Source organism: Schistocerca cancellata, chromosome 2 (assembly GCF_023864275.1).
Source record: "Schistocerca cancellata isolate TAMUIC-IGC-003103 chromosome 2, iqSchCanc2.1, whole genome shotgun sequence".
Classification (NCBI taxonomy): Eukaryota; Metazoa; Arthropoda; class Insecta; order Orthoptera; family Acrididae; genus Schistocerca; species Schistocerca cancellata.
In genome coordinates this window covers 1041229326-1041249601 of record NC_064627.1, presented here as the reverse complement: position 1 = coordinate 1041249601, position 20276 = coordinate 1041229326, and the positions used below count along the sequence as shown (strand labels likewise).

Genomic DNA, 20276 nt, shown 5'->3' with positions numbered 1-20276 from the left:
CGCGGGCCACATCGAGAAAAAATTCGTAAGATAGGCATTTTCTACACTAACTGTAGTGTGGTAATGGCATTTTATTCTTCATCAAACCTTGTTTGACAGCATTAATTCAGAACAAATTTTCTACATGCATGTAATCAATAAACTGCATGTGGATTGTCGGACTGTTATAGATAACATCAGAGAATTCGCATATATCATTGATGATTAATTTCTCTCTCATGGTTACTATTGTTTTAACAGCACTAAAAGAAACCTTACGAAAACTGTGCATTGTATTATAAGAAATGAAATAAAACTACCCATGATAACGTTACGACGAAACTCTGTTTCAATGAAACTCAGTATCTATACACAAGGGTGTCTCTATCGGCACGAAGTAGTAAAATACTATTCACATAGATTTCGATTGGGTTTGTGTTTGATTGGTATGCTGTGTCATACTCAAGTGGTATGCAAATGTGGTATTTCATAAATAGCGTTATGTATTCCTAGAAACCCAAAATTTGCTTGTCACCAACGGAAATAGGCGTTACCTGTTGTGCAGCATTGTAAGTTTTTCACCATTGTACTATGAGCAGAAAGTATTTCCTTGAGATTTGCTTATCGATGTTTGATCTGACTGCTTGTAGCTCTTTCAAAGAAGAGATAAAAACGTTAGAGTCAAGAGACTGGAACCGCAAACAATAACAGCCGCTTTTTTACAGCTCAGCACGTTACCACAGGGCTACGGAAGATGCATGTGTTTACACTTCCTTTTGCAAGGCCACTAGTGGCTAGAACTCATAAACCGCTATTTAAAGGACGAGATTAGTTGCGATTTTCACGTACAACGACTTTCCTGGGCTTTCTCTTGCCATCTGCTAGGTGTTTGAATCTAAAATAAGGATTCAAATTTTTGTGCCTTAGCCACAATCGAACCGCACACAAACCGTCCTTCTTTATAATCCACGAATACAGCTTAAGTATCAACTGCTTAGTCACCAATAGTAAGATGTGTGCGTGTTTGATTCAAAAATTGTTCAAATGGCTCTGAGCACTATGCGACTTAACTTCTGAGGTCATCAGTCGCCTAAAATTTAGAACTAATTAAACCTAACTAACCTAAGGACATCACACACATCCATGCCCGACGCAGGATTCGAACCTGCGACCGTAGCGGTCGCCCGGTTCCAGACTGTAGCGCCTAGAACCGCACGGCCACACCGGCCGGCTAGTGCGTGTTTGACCAGAAACTACGACACCAGTTGCGATTGTTGACAACACATGAACAGACATTAAAAGTGCACGTTAATTTTCACTACCAGGCCAGTGTGCACGTAATAGGGCTTGAAATGAAATTATGAATATTTTTGTACTGGATCAGGATTCGGACACACATACTTACCTTTGGAGGAGATCTAGAGAAGACTGCAGTCTTGGGAAAAGGAACGAAATGATTGAACTATTCTGTTCCAAGAGATTCAGATCCTCGAAAGACGAGATACGAAATCAAATCACAGTCCAGCACCAAATTTTTCAACGTCTCTAGTTCAACCGAGTGCCAGTAAAATAAGAGCCCTGTTCCTTTAAATGGGTATCGGTTCCTCAAATAAAGCAAAATTTTCTAGTGTAAGTAAGTTTACTGGTGACGGTATCTATGTTTACCATGACTTCCGCCTATGTCATATCCCTCTTAAAAGTAAATGCCTGAACCCTTGCGTTGTACCTGTCATAGTTCGTTCCGCCAGACCATTGTGGCCACATTTCCCAGCCCCTGGAGAATGCTGTAACGGATGATGTGATTAGCTTACAAAATTAGTCACTGTGGAAAAAGTGCGAGTGTATTGAATGGTTAAGTAGAAGCAAGCTTCTGACGCGGAGATTACGCTATTCTCATATCAGCAGGATGTAAAGGCTCTTCTAGGCATCATAGCCTCCACGTGAAGCCATTTTGAAATTTTCGCTAATTCAGCAAATGTCTTAGTTCCAGAAAATCCACTGTGAAGTGTGAAGTTAGCGGATAATTCGATTATTACTATTATTTTCTTCATACCGCTGCTGGAACACATGTGCTTGAAGATCATTTAATGCCTTTTGGTCATTATAGAAGTAGCTGCCCAAGAAGAGGTTTTTTCCCTGTCTACGGAATTCTTTTCATGTTAATATCAAACATCAGCAATTACTCGTAGATTACATTAAAACTAAAGTAATTGATGAATACGTGACTCGATATCAAAAACGCGCTGCCTTTCTTCATTTACTTGCGCCTAGAAATGGCTGTCGAATACTGCGAAACTAAAAGCCAAGGGATCTTACTGCCTTCCGATATACGTCGCTGTCAGTTCTTCCATATGATTTGGTCGACGTGACCTGTTACAAGTTGTATATGACAGAGAATGTTTTAGAAAATCAATTGTTTTGCTTTGCAATAAACAGAAAGATTGTCATTCTAAGCTATCCAAGTTCAAAATTTTCGCAATATTAGTTCAAATTTAATATTCGCTTCTGTAATGTAGGAAAGTATTTCACAGTTGCAAAACCCACATCCGACTCATTGACGTTACACTTAGTCGCTGACCATAAATTCTAGCTCAGAGTGATACCTGTTTAAGTAACCTAATGTAGCGAAGACTGTTTGCCAGTGCTCTTTATCACCGTCAAATATGCAATTCACTTATTGGGCTCAGTAATTACTGTTTGTATGCAATGCATACGTATTGTCGAATTTCTGGCTTCCACTTCTCTATACAATATGCCCTACCTAAACAGGCCCTTTGTCATAAACAGGCCCTGGGCAGTGTAAAAAAATGGTTCAAAGGGCTCTGAGCACTATGGTACTCAACTTCTGAGGTCATTAGTCCCCTAGAACTTAGAACTAGTTAAACTTATCTAACCTAAGGACATCCCACACATCCATGGTCGAGCTAGGATTCGAACCTGTGACCGTAGCGGTCTCGCGGTTCCAGACTGCAGCGCCTAGAACCGCACGGCCATTTCAGCCGGCCTGGGCAGTGCAACATCATACTGACAACAGTAATGTGCTTATACTGACAACCTCACTGTTCGTTTTAGCTGATTTTGTAATCGTTTAAATAAAACAACATGACCTTCCAGTGGGAGATATTTCGTCCCCCTTTTCCTTCTGTGAAATTTGTCAGTAAGCTTCTTGCCTTCCAACCAGCGAAATGCGGCAGTGTAAGGCCAGTAAACGATTCACAAACCACGATTTAGTGCCGTTAAGACGACTTCTTCAAACATTGTCGTAGCTGATGGAATTTAGTTTTCTTCGTTAATCGTCTTATGCAGCAACGTTCATAGATATCTAAAATAGGAAAATCTCTTTATCCAGGTACAAAGGTTGTTAAACAAAATTCCCACAGCATGTGTCAGGTTGATCTTTTCATCTGATAGCACTGCGTAAGTATTTTGTGTAAGAGGTATCACAGGTAGTGTTCCTGTAGCTGAGGGAACCGTTGGTTGAAAATAAGTTTAACACCAATGGATACAGTACTGCTAAATATTCAAAATGATTATCAACCTAAGTCTGAGTTCATCCACAAACTGAGGCGTTTTTATAATATTGAAGGTAGACTGTGTATCGTTGTCTTCCTTGAGTGGGTATTGGAAGGCATTTACTGACATGCATACAATACTACGAATACTTCAAACGCTGTAGCTACCTTTGCTCTCATAAACTAATTTAGTTTTTTTAATTCTTCTGGTTCTTCATTGTGAAATATGAGCTGTAGATACAGCCTTAGACAAAAAACTGACCGCCGAGTTGTTCAGGTAAAGTGGACAATACAGTCGTGCTCCCCTAAGAATTTTATGTCCGGCAATATGCTCAATCTGGCAACATTGTAGACTTCGGCACTTCCTGGACGAAGTCTTGACTGCAGTCTGAGGATATCACTCTTGTCTACGACCGTAGTCTTGAGGTAAAACGCGAGACTAGCTACTACGTGGTCTGGCAACCGAAAGCACACGTCAACAAAATTTTTATCGCCCCTTTCCTCTCGGTGCTGAAGTTCTGAGTGTATTTCAAGCGAATCTACAAAATATTTCGGTTTCTGTCACATTGGTAATAACAGTTTGGTTCAGCAATATTTTAGCGAGAGATTTCTTGGCCGGCCATCTGCCTCTGAAAACCACGTGCGTCTGAGTTCTCTTGGGCCCGCTTACTGCCTGCTGGCAGGAGCTGAGGCACTGCGCTGCCTCGCCTTCTGCCAACAACGTCTGCTCCACTCCTCACTCTCGACGATGTAAAATGCTTTAATGTTGTTGAGTGGTGACCCATAAAATCTGTCTACGATTTTTGTTTCACACTCGATAGCAGTCGAGACACAAAACCGGTTTTATTTGGCGAGTATTTTATTACACTAGTATGTAATACATAAATGTGGCACAAAATTAATTTCATTCTTTTCCATCCCCAGCACTATAATTAAAGTGTCATATCCTGTTCTTTTTCCTTTCACAGGAGATTCTTCAAATAATTTATTTTTGTCATGGATTCATACGCGTTAGTCAAGGCACAGAAAGTAAATGCAATGTAATGTGTTTGGTTTCTTTCTTTGATTCCCTATGGTAAATGGATGCAAAACATTGTGTCAATATCTTTCAGAAACTGCTCTACAGCTACTGTGGGAAATTGCTTGTTTTGAGGTCCATACATTCATTAATGAAGAAGTGAACGCTGTACAAAAGTGACATTTAAAATACTCAATTGTATTTAAGGTGGCAAAATTGCCCATATTTGAAGCTACCTGGAGAAAAAGTAAATTCCTAGAGACGCTGTTATCAAAGTCTGCAGAGAGTTGCTAATTGCTACTGTGGAAATTTAGCATAGAGGCCCTATAGTAATAAAGAGGTTCATTTCCTTCATACTTATCACCCTGGCACGTGAGTCGTAAGTGAAGAACAATATTGAAAATCGTATTGTTGACAGTTGATTCAAATTTCCTCAGAGACGCTTGTATTGTGAAGCAGCTTGGCAGTCAGAAAGCCGAGATCTATCACCATTAACATAACTTACTGCCGGCCGCGGTGGTCTAGCGGTTCTAGGCGCTCAGTCCGGAGCCGCGCGACTGCTGCGGTCGCAGGTTCGAATCCTGCCTCGGGCTTGAATGTGTGTGACGTCCTTAGGTTAGTTAGGTTTAAGTTCTAGGGGACTGATGACTGCTTTACTTTACTATGGGTTCCAAAGCTAATGATCTTCGGGTTATTAACATTTTTGTATTTTCATGCTGTAGCTTTGATACCAGTAAACGTAAGTAACCGGCCGAGCACTGTCACCATTCGAGCTGTCAAAGCGGTGGACGACGATGCTGTCGACCCCAGTTACAATCTTGGTCACGGCTGTGCTTCAGTCGAATACCTCTATGTGCCTTTGTGCATATTTCAAGATATACTTTTATACACTTGGTACACATCCAGATCGGTATCTGATAGAGCTGTATTTCTCAACATGAATCAGATATGTTTTCCGAGCAATATATTGGACAACACGTCAGTGCAGCGAGATATCGTTTGTGTGTTACGCATGGTGCAAGAAATATTTGTGTTTTGCTTGCTTCTGTGATTGGTTTCACCCCACTGAATGCTATCAAGCTCACGAATAGACTGTCAGTAATTGTAATTACGCAATAATATTTTAAAAGGAGTATTTTTGCGCTACGCATCCTGATGAAATTAACTGTAAATAGATTATATGCCTACTCCCTTATTACTCGCGCTTCTCAAAGCTTTCCTCAGAAAATAAAAAGAAAGATAATAAGAGAGAGAGAGAGACAGAGAGAGAAAATATAAATGTATTTCAAATATCTGCTCATGACGCTATGTTCGTCTCGTGATGTAAAGCAAGGGTAGTTGATAGGTAGTATCTCGTTGTACTAGAGAAAAGTATGGATACAGGGTTCTTTCTTTTCTCTCTGCAAACAACCAGAACAGAATTCAGTAACAAAGTGGCTAGAACACCTACGCAGTGCGACAATTAAACACTCAGCCTTTCTTTGTTACTTTGTTAATCGTTAACTATTGTCTGTAATGCAGTAAACACCCTTGATTACTGATTTGTTATTACTAACATTGTTATTGTTATTCGTCACCTCACAACAGATTTCCTATCACTCACTGCTGCCAAAACACGTAATGAATGGATCAGGATGATTGAAATGTGGGATGTTTCGTCACGGAGAATATACACATTTCTCTCGGCGTCTTGTGTTCAGGGTAATATGAAAAGTTCGGTAAGAGAAGACGACAACTGGATGCCAGTAATACAGGCAATAATATCCAACTATATCTGTCGACTTAACACCAAATTGGCGTCTCAGTGCATTTTGACTATAATTCGTTAGCCTTCTTGCGACCTCGTTCTAATACCTCGTGGGAGCAGGCACAATATTTTGCTTTTTGAACACCGAGAAATAACACACAAAGGTAGTAGAAAGCGGTGCTATCAGACGAAAAGATCAACCTGACACAAGCTGTGTTTTAGAACCTATATACCTAAATAAAGACCTATTCCTATTTATGATATCTGTGAACGTTGCTGCATAAGACGATTTACGAAGAAACTAATTTCCTTCATCTACGACAATGTTTAAAGAGATCGTCTTAAAGGCACTAAATCGTGGTTTGTGAATCGTTTACTGGCCGTACTCTGCCGCATTTCGCTGGTTGGAAAGCAAAAAGCTTACTGACAAATTTCACAGAAGGAAAAGGGGGACAAAATGCCTCCCACTGGAAGCTCATGTTTTTTTGTTTAAATTATTACAAAATCAGCTAAAAAGAACAGCGAGGTTGTCAGTATAAGCACATTACTGTTGTCAGTATGATAAAGGCCCCGTTTAGGTAAGGCATATTGTATACAGAAGTGGAAGCCAGAACACCACTAAATTCTACAATCCGTATGCATTGCATACACACCGAAATTACTGTTACAGTGTACTGAGCCCAATAAGTGAATTGCATATTTTCCGGTGAGAAATAGCACTGGCAAACAGTCTTCGCTACATTAGGTTACTTAAACTGGTGTCACTCTGAGCTAGAATTTATTGTCAGCGACTAAGCGTAACGTCAATGAGTCGGATGTGGGTTTTGCAACTGTGAAATACTTTCCTACATTACAGAAGCGAATATTAAATTTGAGCTAATATTGCGAAAATTTTGAACTTGGATAGCTTAGAATGAAAATCTTTCTGTTTATTGCAAAGCAAAACAATTGATTTTCTAAAACATTCTCTGTCATATACAACTTGTAACAGGTCATGCCGACCAAATCATATGGAAAAACTGACAGCGACGTATATCGGAAGGCAGTAAGATCCCTTGGCTTTTAGTTTCGCAGTATTCGACAGCCATTTCTAGGCGCAAGTAAATGAAGAAAGGCAGAGCGTTTTTGATATCGAGCAACGTCTTCATCAATTACTTTAGTTTTAATGTAATCTACGAGTAATTGCTGATGTTTGATATTAACATGAAAAGGATTCCGTAGACAGGGAAAGAACCTCTTCTTGGGCAGCTACTTCTATAATGACCAAAAGGCATTAAATGATCTTCAAGCACATGTGTTCCAGCAGCGGTATGAAGAAAATAATAGTAATAATCGAATTATCCGCTAACTTCACACTTCACAGTGGATTTTCTCGAACTAAGACATTTGCTGAATTAGTGAAAATTTCAAAATGGCTTCACATCGAGGCTATGATGCCTAGAAGAGTCTTTACGTCCTGCTGACATGAGAATAGCATAATCTCCGCGTCAGAAGCTTCCTTCTACTTAACCATTCAATACACTCGCTTTGTTTCCAGAGTAACTAATTTTGTAAGTTAATCACATCATCCGTTACAGCACACTCCTGGGGCTGGGAAATGTGGCCACAATGGTCTGGCGGAACGAACTATGACAGGTGCAACGCATGGGTTCAGGCATTTACTTTTAAGAGGCACAAACAGATTTACTTTACCCCTGGTAGCATCAAGAGAACGACGTTATCATCCCGAATCCGCATTAAACATCACGTTCCTTCATTACCAACTGGGCGGAGCCGGTTTACGTTGGGAAATGACGTAGGCGGAAGTCATGGTAAACAGAAATACTGTCACCAGTAAACTTACTTACATTAGAAAATTTTGCTTTATTTGAGGAACCGATAGGCATTTAAAGGAACAGGGCTCTTATTTTACTAGCACTCGATTGAACTAGAGACGTTGAAAAATTTGGTGCTGGACTGTGATTTGAATTCATATCTCCTCTTTCGAGGATCTGAATCTCTTGGAACAGAATAGTTCAATCATTTCGTTCCTTTTCCCAAGACTGCAATCTTCTCTAGATCTCCTCCAAAGGTAAGTATGTGGGTCCGAATCCTGATCCAGTACAAAAATATTCATAATTTCATTTCAAGCCCTATTACGTGCACACCGGCCTGGTAGTGAAAATTAACGTGCACTTTTAATGTCTGTTCATGTGTTGCCAACAATCGCAACTGGTGTCGTAGTTTCTGGAAAAACACGCACTAGCCGGTTTGTGTGGCCGTGCGGTTCTAGGCGCTTTAGTCTGAAACCGCGTGACCGCCACGGTCGCAGCTTCTAATCCTGCCCCGAGCATGGATGTGTGTGATGTCCTTAGGTTAGTTAGGTTTAAGTAGTTCTAAGTTCTAGCGGACAAATGACCACAGATGTTAAGTCCCATAGTGCTCAGAGCCATTTGAACGATTTTTCAACATTTGCATACCGCTTGAGTATACCGATCTAACAAAAACCCAATCGAAATCAAAGTGAATAGTATTTTTCTAATACGTGCCGATAGAGACACCCTTGTGTATAGATACTCAGTTTTATTGAAACAGAGTTTCGTCGTAAGGTTATCATGGGTAGTTTTATTTCATTACTTATAATACAATGCACAATTTTCGTAAGGTTTCTTTTAGTGTTGTGAAAACAATAGTAAACATGAGAGGGAAATTAATCATCAATGATATATGCGAATTCTCTGATGTTATCTATAACAGTCAGACAATCCACATGCAGTTTATTGATTACATGCATGTAGAAAACTTGTTCTGAATTAAAGCTGTCAAACAAGGTTTGATGAAGAATAAAATGCCGTTACCACACGACAGTTAGTGTAGAAAATTCCTCTCTTACGTATTTTTTCTCGATGTGGCCCGCGCGGGATTAGCCGAGCTGTCTGATGCGCTGCAGTCGCGGACTGTGCGGCTGGTCCCGCCAGAGGTTACAGTCCTCCCTCTGGCAAGGGTGTTTGTGTTTCTCCTTAGGATAATTTAATTTAAGTAGTGTGTAAGCTTAGGGACTCATGAGCTTAGCAGTTAAGTCCCATAAGATTTCACACACATTTGAACATTTGGCACGATGCGCTCTCCCCATACACGATACAAAATTTTAGAGATGCATCTACTGCCTGGCTGTCTATTAAACCTGAAATGAACAAAATGTCGCAGAAGTTAGCTCCTTTTTCCACATGCCACTATTCTGGGTTGAGAAGTGAAGGGAATTATGTTCAACGTTCCATTACACTGATAACTTCTGAGAGACAGACAGTTACAGTTTTTCTTTTGCACTGCACGGCGTTTTCAACAAACAGATAGCGCAATAGAGTAGCTCAAGTGAAAAGGAACACTTCCTATTTAAATTTCTGCATCCTACACTGTTGGCAGTTCTGTGTAAGTGGCAGTTACGTGATTTTATTTCGATGATTAGAAAATAGAGCCGAATGTATGCACTGGGTAGCCGAGGCAGCTAGTTCATGGCGATTCGGTCAACCAAGTAAAGGAATGTACTGAACATGCTTCAAAGCACTACAGGGAGCCTGTGTATTAGAATTCTCATCCAGTGTGGAGCAACATTTTACGATAGAAAAATGTGTCACAGAGAAGAGGATTTGGTGGTCTATTGGGCTGATGATTGTTTCCTATAGCTCTGGTCTGGGTTCGATTCCAACTTCTGCTCATGATTTTTGATAAGTAGAGACAGATCCTGTTCTCTTCTGGCGACGCCAAGTGAAGAAGGTATAATGGTATTGTGGTCTGAAATTCACGTTAAACATGATATTCCTTCTCTACCAAGTAGACGTTAAATTGAACCACAATAAAGTCAGGAGTAGCGTCATGTAGAAAGTCTATCAGCAGTAATCTTTCTTGTACTAATTATTTATTTCTAGTGACGGAACAAACGCCATGTAGGATCACAGGTCACTTATTTCATATTTTATTTGAGCTTCAGTATTTTCATAAAATTGGTTCTGAACTGGGGATGGAATTCAGACCGCCCTTAACGAGAAATTTGATCCCTTCGTGAAAAACAGCTCGACAATAATTTGTTGTATGTTCAAAACTGCGGATTCCTCAACATCTCCACATATTGTGCGTGAATGGGTTAGAATTCTGGCCCGGTACTAAAGTTTCCATTATGTATTATCAAGCTCTAGCATGAGAACACCTATCTGCTGGTGGATACTAATTTAGATTTTGAATGTATTTTTATTCGTTGTCAACACTAACGATATCTGACGTTTTTGACGCCCAGTGAGACACAGAACTATTTGCGAGGTCACTGTAAATTCAAGGATGTTATTCCGAGCTGCAGGTTGAGAAAAATTCGGTAGCTGACGTCTCTTTGTGTGCAGTCAACAACGATATGTGTGTGGTTCGATTCTCAGCACGGAACTCTTCGTCATATTTTTTCTAGTTCAAACGTGCTCACATGTTGCTGCTGTTGTAACAAACCCATATTTAACGTTCGTTTTATGTAGAATAAAACAGCGATAGGTGCCACGTTGGAGTCCTGGGAAGGAAAGAATTAATGTTTCGTCTAGTCATTTCAGTTAAAACTCCTAGCTACTGCCGAGAAAATTCGATAAGTAACAGTTGATTGTGCTTCGATAACAATCCGATTAGGTTCTGGGTTCGAATCCCTATCCCACACAAAGCTTTACCTCACGGCATTTCAAGTAAGTTACTTGTGAAGAAGCAATATTTAACATCTCTCGTAGTTCGTTAAAAAGGACAATAGATGTTGAGTACGAATTCGCGTCCGTTAAAAATGTTTACGTTATGTAATATAAAGTTGATATTCGCTAACTGATACTGTCTAAAATCAAGGTATATCACTCTCTGTATACCTAGTCAGGAATGACTGTTACTTTCCGTCAGTCACGAAGTCTTTGCTTAGTTTGCATTAGCTGGGTTTGAATCCATATGCAGAATGAGACTGTTCGTCGTGTCATTTGAAGTTCATACATTTTCTCAACTAGCTGCTCGTGAATAACTTAAATTTCTAATGTCATTTTGTGTTAAACAATAAGTACGGTATGTTACTTTGAAGAGAAAATCATGAATACAACGAACTTATTACGTGCTTTACCTATCTGAAGTAATAATGAGACAGGTAGCATTTCAGGTATGTCATTTATTGTAATAAATGTGAGCTTACAGGCCTTAAGGACAGTCTTATCTGTGATAAAGGGTTCCCTGATATTTGTAGTATCTTGGTTTTACCTTACATCTCGAGTTATTGCGATACAGACCAGTGTTTTCTAGTGGTGATTTGTTGGGACCATTTTCAATAGTCAAACGACTGTACAGAGGAGCGATTAGAGGACCTGCTAGACAGATGCGTTATGTGGGTTGCATGCGAATAAGGCGAAATGCAATTCAGGTCGTTCAGATACTTGTGAGCACGACTGTACATGATGTTATAAATACTGAAATCAATTGTAAAATAATTAATTTGTGTTTAAAGTGGAACATGTTCCACTGTTATTTTCAATGTGTAGTCCATCAGCGCCATCTGTGAATGAAGTTATGAACTGCTTATATCAGCACGAGACAATGTTTAACGTAAGTCATGCTGACGTAAATTCACTCAACGCTTGACCTCGTTTGCACTGACGTAAATTACTGCTCTACGTCAGTATTACCTTTATCTAGAGGCCACAGGCTGGTGAATAAAATACGAGTGGAAAGCTCCCAGTGACAACTGAGGGAGGCTTGGCCTGCAGCCAGTGCTGTCCATCGATCTCACGCAAATATTAACCGAATTTGGAAATTCAAAATGCTAAAATCATTGACATAAAAAGAACTATTCAGAAAAAAATACAATGAATAATCATTTTCTAATTAACATTACTCAGTTTTTATAATCTCTATCGTTCTGAAAATATTTCAAAGTGAAATGAAAACATGTTGTAAAGATTTCTAAACTTTCTCTAATCTTTTGTTCATTTATATAGTTGAAAACTTTCAGTAAGCATATCTGTAGAAATTTTTTCACTAAATGTTCCAAGCAAACTTTCATTGTCGTTTTCTGTGAACTTACAATATTCGTTCTATGAATGCCGTTAATCGCATAGATAGGACAGTTTCTTATGAAGTTATATGGAGAAATGTCAGTGTCCAGTTTGAGTAGTGTAAGTCGTTTAAAATCGAATAATGGATCGTATACTTTGAGAAAACTATTTGGTTGATTAGTATTCCACATTCACTGTGGGAAAATTAGGTTTCTTCATTACTACACAAATTTCCATCGATTCTATCAGAATTTTTCCTTCCTTAGGAAGCGCATCTTTAATTTCAACTCTAGCATCATTGTAATCAGGCCATCTAAGATTTGCATCTTCAGAACTACAAGACCTAGTAAAAATTACTGTTAAATCTCCTTCCCACCTAAGTTTTTATAATCTATAAAAAATCGACCAAAAATTAATAATGGATAAAGTACTTCATTTTTCATACTCTTTATTTTTCCATTGTTAATTTATCCTTCTAAGCTTATTTTATCAGTGACACATGAAGTCAAATATAACACTGCTGCTGATGAAATAAAAGGATGTTTGATTGTACATAAAATATCATTTCCTTTCGTTATGCTCACAAAATGAAACAGTGTTGCCACATACTTACCGATAAATTTTTTATTGGATTTTCCATAACATGTTGGATTATCTGATTCTGATCTATCTGGGTTAGCTAGAACATTTATTTCAATCCCTGTCTCCTAGTTGGGTGCATTTAAATTATGTTTACTTTTCTCATTCGCAGAGAATGAGTAGAACTGATAACTCTCGATTTTTTTCATGATTTATAAAGGATAAAATTTATTAAAACATTTTAAGAACAAACGTTGCACAAGCACAATTAACATCAATCAAATTGTCATTTTCATCAATAACAGTAATTTCTAAATCTTGAATGGGATCTAAAACAGGAAGATTTACAGGATAATATGGTTCATAAATTATTGGTCTTCCAAAGTAAGCATTTGGTTTAAATGAAGCAATAATACTGGCTTCTCTGCGAAAACAATCAGTATGTTTAACATACATTCCATCAACCAAATTAAAATTTATATCAATTAGTTCGAATGTAATAATTTTAGGGATATCTTTAGCAACAGTCTTTTTATTAGCTTCAATAATTTGATTATTAAATTCTAGCTCTCTTCCAATATTATGTTCTCTTATATCCATTCATAATTTTACATTACTCTCAGTAACAATTCTATTTAAAATTTCATCTGGCTTCATATGAATATTTGGATATTTCGAATGAAGAAATTTTTCTAACTTTTTCAACTATTCTTATCTACAGGAATTTCTGTTGCTTCTGTGGCGCAAAATAATTCATTATTTTTCGATGTAATATTGTAGTTAAAAAAGTTGAATAAAAGCCAATTAGTGAAATATTGTTGTAAGTAATGGTTAATCTTTTTTCAAAAATGGATGACTTGAAATAAGCATTCCATTTACATTAATAAAAAATGTATTTAAAGAAATGAGATCCAGTCAAGACTGTTTTAGCGGTCGCACAGATTGGGAACCAAAAATAAGAAATCCGGAACAGAAATTAAAAAAAAACATGGTTTAGTATTACGAAAATTCAATTCGATATGCAATCATAGTACCAACTGTCCCACAATTTTTCAATGTGGCTGTTCAACATGTAATCCAACACATTTTTTTCTCAGCCACGTTTGGTGGAAAGAAATGTGGAATTTGTTGTGGGACTTCATGAAATATTCTCGCTTCAGACACTGTAAATTCATGAGGTGCCCATCGGTGGCGGCGCTGTGTACAGTCTTCAAAATGGCGTCTGTAACAGAGGTGTGTTCCCAGCAGAGAGTTTCTTTTGGCGGAAGACCAGAGCATGGCAGACACTCATAGACACTTGTAGAATGTCTACTTAATCCTACCAGTGAACAAACGCACAGTCAGTCACTGGGCAAGGCATCCATCTTTATCGAAATATAGTCACGTATATCTGTCTGATTTAACGCATGCCAGCAGCCTGCACGCAGCTGTGACTTCTGCGGTGTTGAAACATGTGAACACTCACGTTCGAGGTGATCGACGGATCACAAACAAACACCTCGCTGGACAACTGGGCGTCTCTGTCGGAAGTGCTGACACACTTGTCTACCTGTTGAGGTATTAATTAACCCTACAGCCCGAATCTCACACTTTCCGTTTGTTTTTTTCCAATGAAACATGTACTCTGCAGGAACCAGTACGTGGTTGATAGGGAGGTTATTGATGCAGCAAGACGTTGGCTCTGACAACAACGAATACAGTGGTACCATGTGGACATACGGACCTCCGAGTAAGGTGTCGTAAAGTCACCGTATTGAATGAGGTTACGCTGAAAAATAGGGTTTTGTTGCCTAAAGAGAGAGGAATAGTACGGTATATTGAAATCCTGAATAAAATAACATGTTTTCAGACAAAAAGTGATGCAGTACTTATTGAACGGCTCTTGTATAAATAACCGTCTTCCATTTTAAAATTTCCCGAGCAATTTAACTTAGGTCGGCTGTGACTGCACCACCATCGCCAACATCATGCTGGTAGTGGAAACTGGAGCTATTATTCTGCATTTTCCGTTACGTAGTTGAATCAGTAGTATGAGTGTGGCATCTGTCATCAGCCAGTGGGTGGGATTTGGTGCTCATCACTCCAACCCTCTGGCGGTGTCTGTATACGCTGCTACTTCGGCCTTTCCGACATGCAGAGGCCATCCACAGCGTGGTATTTATGTAAATAAAAGCATAAAAACTCCTATCCTATCCCAGAAGTGGCGTCAGTTGATTAATAACATTACACATGGACTTAAACGTAGGGAAACTGAAGTGTAATATCATAGGAGTGGGAGAAACCAAGGATTTTTTCATTTCCCGCCAGTTTCAAGTTAAGAAATGTGACCTAGCAAGTGTGTTCGTATCCCGAGGTCCATCATCTTCGATCGCCATCTTGGATTCTGATGTCATAGACCTGTCAATTGGCTTACATGAGGTCAATGGGACGGTGGTGAAGTAGGTGGAGGTGCAGGGATAGGGGAATACCTGGCAAAAGAGCACACTGTCATAAGGGAGGGAAATCTGGCAACAATGCAGGTTGTGCTCGAACTGGCACAAGTTATACTACTGATGGGTCACACAATAGTTTCGTAAACAGACTTCTCTGTAGACTGATTGCATTTTCCTATTACCTTGTCAATGAACTGAATTCCGCCATCTAGTTTACAAATGACTGACCTATGCAGTCATACCATTTCGTGCTCCTTGAAGTTGTGATACCCAGATATTCGTGCAAGAACATTACAGTTGGGACTCACTGATACTGCAATCATAAGATAATACTTTTTTCAATTCGTGAAGTGCACTGTTTTACATCTCTGAACTTTTGAAACAAGTTCTCAATATTAATTCTTAAAAAGATGTGGCTGATATCTGTAAATCCTTTCTGTGATAGTATTTTGTTATGGGGTACTGCAACAGCTGCATAACTTCTGAAGTTACTATTAGATTTTTCTGCCAGGTAGTTACTTTAAAATATGAACAGCAAGGTCTTGTCTCTGGTTCACAGCTCTATTTATTTCTTAATCTGTTGATGACCATCCGTCGCAGGTAGCGCGTGCGTCGTCCCTACCAACAAATCTTCATTCCAGTCACAAATATTGCATGATATCCCAAGCGATCGTACTTTCGATAATAAGCGGACTTATGGAACTACATGACACATACATATACGTGGCTGGAACGCTGTGTACTAGTCATCTGATTATGTGCGATGCTCGTATTCGAAGCGATTTACTTTTGTGTTTGTGTTTGTGTTCCTGCACCATAAAAGCTCAGAAAACCATAATATATCCTCTTAAAGAGCTCGACACGCCGAATATTTCATTATAATTGTATCAGTAGCATATAAAATTAACAGAGATTCATTGAGGCGAAGAAAATGGTAACGGATAAATCTTAGAAAGCTTGTTAACAAAACGTCATAAAATAACAATCAAGGAGTCAGATGCATGAGTTACAAGAAGTCTGTGCTAGCAGAAAGAGGACGTAATTTGCCATTGGAATGATACGCCTCTTTGTTTCCTAGCAGTAATTTTAGGAAGTTTTAATAATTTAGTGAGACTGTGCAGTCATTCTAATTATATTTGTTATCGTTTATAGGAGAACTTTCGTGTAACTGTTGTCTATCTTGGATTCGCCTGCGACGCTGCCAACCCGCAACGCATCTCTGTTCAGCGGGTTATCGTCAGTCCAACACCTGCGGTCATGCTGGTTCACTCCGTATCTTGCTCAATCCACAGAGGGTCTCCCGGTAAGCAGCTAGAGGGTGCAGAACAGGCGTCACTCCAGACACGTATCTCTTGTTGCATTCGCTGCAGCTTCGCTAGCCAATAGGGAAATTATAACCTTCCGGCGCGCGAGTATTTCTCCCAGCACGGAGCCTGCTAGAGCCAGTTCTGTCTTCGCCAGCCAGCGACTCAAGTACCACCACTGCTTGGATACAGCCTCAGATGGGACGTCGCCCGCCACCTGCGCTCTGAGCCTTTGTGTTCCGCACCGTGGACAAGTCGTACTGTCCGTGAGATACAACTTTGCATACGTAATTTATTTTGAAGACAGACTTTTCATTGCTCACGAGAACGTAGTCTAAGCTCTCAAGAATCTACTCCGGTTTCGTTTAAGAATAGTTATTTGTGATGAAACTTTCCTTCACAATACTAGGAAGAATCGATGGACAAACGTTTATTTTCTTCTGTTGCGCTGCTTCAGAAACAGTGTTTGTGTTCGAAGTTTACTTGTTGAAATAAACAAAGTTAAATTATGTCTACTTGTGATAGTGTGGAAATATCCAGAGTGAGAAACACTTCATTCACATCTTATTGTAACATCTTAAATTAATCAGCACAAAAGCGCGCATTAGAATTTAGCTGACCTTAGTGATATAAGTGGGGTGGGGGCAATTATTGAACTACATGAAATAAAATCGTCACAGCGTCTCTGAATGGTTTGATTCAGGAAGTTCAAACTGCACTGTTACTGCACTGTTGGCTGCGTAGCATGATGGGAATTAGCATGCGCATTGTTGTTTGGCTTAGCAACGAAGCCCACCTCCATTTGGACGGGTTCGTCAGTAACCAAAATAAACGCGTTTGGGGGACTGATAATCCTCATTTCGCGATCGAGAAGTCTCTTCGCTCTCAGCACGTGACTCTGTGGTGGGCAATGTCCAGTCACGGATTGTCGGTTCGATATTCGTTCATGGTTGATGCCACGTTGACTACCGAACGGCACGTGACGGTTTTGGAAGATGATTCCATCTCCATTATACAAAGTGACCCTCATTTCGACAAGATATGGTTCGTGAGAGACGGATCTCGACCCCATCGAAACAGGAGGGTGTTTCATGTTCTGGAAAAGCACTTTAGGGACACACATTGTGGCTCTCAGGTACTCAGAAGCCACTGCATGGGCCCCAACTGGCCGCCATATTCTCTGGATCGGAACACATGCGACACCTTTTTGTGGGGCTATATTAATGACACATTTGCAGCAACAACCCCAAAACCATCTCTGAGCTGCAAACGGCCATTCAGGAGGTCATCGACAGCATCGCTGTTCCGACACTTCAGCGGGTCATGCAGAATTTCGTTATTCGTCTGCGCCACACCATCGCCAATGACGGCTGCAATATCGAACGTGTCGTAATCTAAATCCGAATATTTGTAGTGACGTTCATATGTTGAATAAATTGTGTGCACGCAGTAGTTTGTAACTAATTTACGTTTTATTCAAATAGTTCAATAATTCTCACCCTGTAGAAGTCTTAATGATATAATAGTGCAGATTCGGCTGCTAAGAACTGGTTATTTTGGAAAGTCTTGGCAGATTATGTCTAAAGCCCCTTTTACGTGAACGATTTTGTTGTCTCCATTGACTACTCGTGACAAGTGAGTCTACTGCAGGACCTCTGGCGTTGTACTAATGTAACGAGTCTCGTCTGTCACGAGTGATTGCTCTTGATGACACCTCAGCGCCAAAACTGCTTGCGTTGTGAGAGCTGTCTGCTCAGCAGTTTGGCTCTCGAAGTGAGGTTATGAAGAGCAATCCGTTTTACTAAAATAAAATCTACATATTGTAATAGAATTGAGAAAAATCAATGATGATAAAGTTTATTATTAATGATCAAGGCGAAATTCATAGCAGATGTTCTGGGCAAAGGACGTATGCTGAATTCTCCACTCTCTGGAGAAATGAAAGAATAGGCAAATTGTCACCCAAACACTTCGAAATATCTGCATTTATTTTCTCGAAAAATACACGCCCTTTTATTTGGAAATTCACGGGACAGAAAACAAAAATTGGCTTGAAGCATGCGATTGTTTTCATTTGGGATGTGTTCAGATCACCAAATCAAACACACAGACATTTATGTAAGGACAAAATCCTCTGCTTCCCACTGGAGGTTTTTCACAGCATTCCTGGGCCAACGTTACTATGTTCAGACTTGAAACGTTCGCTTATGCATCTTCGATGAGATTATCAAGCCAGCTCTGGTCCAGTTTGTCCCACTCTCCAGTGACGATTCTGCGTAAGTCGCGGAGTGTATGGTCGTTGTCGATGTGCGATTGGTTTCACAGTATCGAAGATGAACAGGTGCTCAAGGCTCATAAAGCATGAATTTTACAGTCATTGTTTAGTGGGCATTGTTGCTTCGAATGATCGTTCCTGTCATATTCCTCAATACTGATCACTGCTCCCGGGATACCCGCTAGGTTTTTGGCTTGAGTTCAGTCGAGAATCGTATTTGCGAGGATGTGCTGAACTTGAATGACTCCGAACTTTTTTAATTCGAAAACTCGCGAAACTTTTTAAATAAAACAAACTTTATTAATATCTACTTCATTATTTTTCATGTCTATAGACTTATTTCTCAACGCAGTCACCTTTTTGACGAAGACATTCCCCCAACGAGAGGCCAGTTTGTTGATCAGTCATTGTAGAATATTTGACTTTCTGACGGAACGAAAACCTTGCTTCTAATTACACTGCTTCATCGCTATCAAAGCGAAGTCTTCTAATCTGTTCTTTAAGCTTTGGAATGAGATTGTGCTCTTTCACTCACAATGAGGTTGTTGTTATTGTGGCCTTCTGTCCGAAGACTGATTTGATGCAGCTCTCCATGCCATTCTATACTGTGGAAGTCTCTTCCTACCCAAATAAATACTGCAGGCTACATGGTTCTGAATCTACTTACTGTATTCATCTCTTGGTCTCCTTGGACGAGTTTTACTCCCTTCATTACGAGCACGAACAGCCCAGCGTCGGACATTAGTGATGTCGATACAATCATCACCATACATAGCTTTCATTCTTTTATGGATTTCAATTGGATGCACGTTGTCTGCGGTTAGACACTCCATTATAACACATTGTTTCTTACGCACCGACATAGTTGCGGCACATACCGCTATTTTACACGCTACAATTCGAAACCATCTTACGTCAGTCGACTGAGAAATAAACCAGACCTTTAGTACCTCTACCAGTATAGAGCACAGAATTAAAAATTCGGAGGCATTACTTTTCTACAAGCCCTCGTATCTGTCGAACAGTGACTTACTTGACGCATCAGCGCTCACAAGTCAGATATTTTACATTGTTACCTACGTTGTATGGAGGTACACGAGACGATCTATGGACTTTCACACTTCCTTTTAAGCACATCTGGTGCACGATTTTGCTTTAAATACCAGTTGAAGCTGACAAAAGGCACCAGGAAAAAGTGTTTATGGAATCTGCTGAAATAAAATTTGAAATTTATTGCAAACTCTTTGTATTGGCCACAAAATTTATTGTAACTTATTTGTTTGTACAGTTCGAGGGAACTGCGTTCATTTGAATTATTATCAATTGAACAAGAACCAGCTGATGCAATCAGACACCTAGACAACGTAGAGCCATAGACAGTAGTGTGATTGAATTCCA

General features: G+C 39.6%; 1 protein-coding gene across 1 annotated transcript in view; it reads right to left on the bottom strand.

Moving 5' to 3' along the window:
• The window catches only part of LOC126160826 (uncharacterized), a 268831-nt gene that overhangs the window by 239819 nt on the left and 8736 nt on the right, over positions 1–20276 (bottom strand). The window lies entirely within an intron of this gene.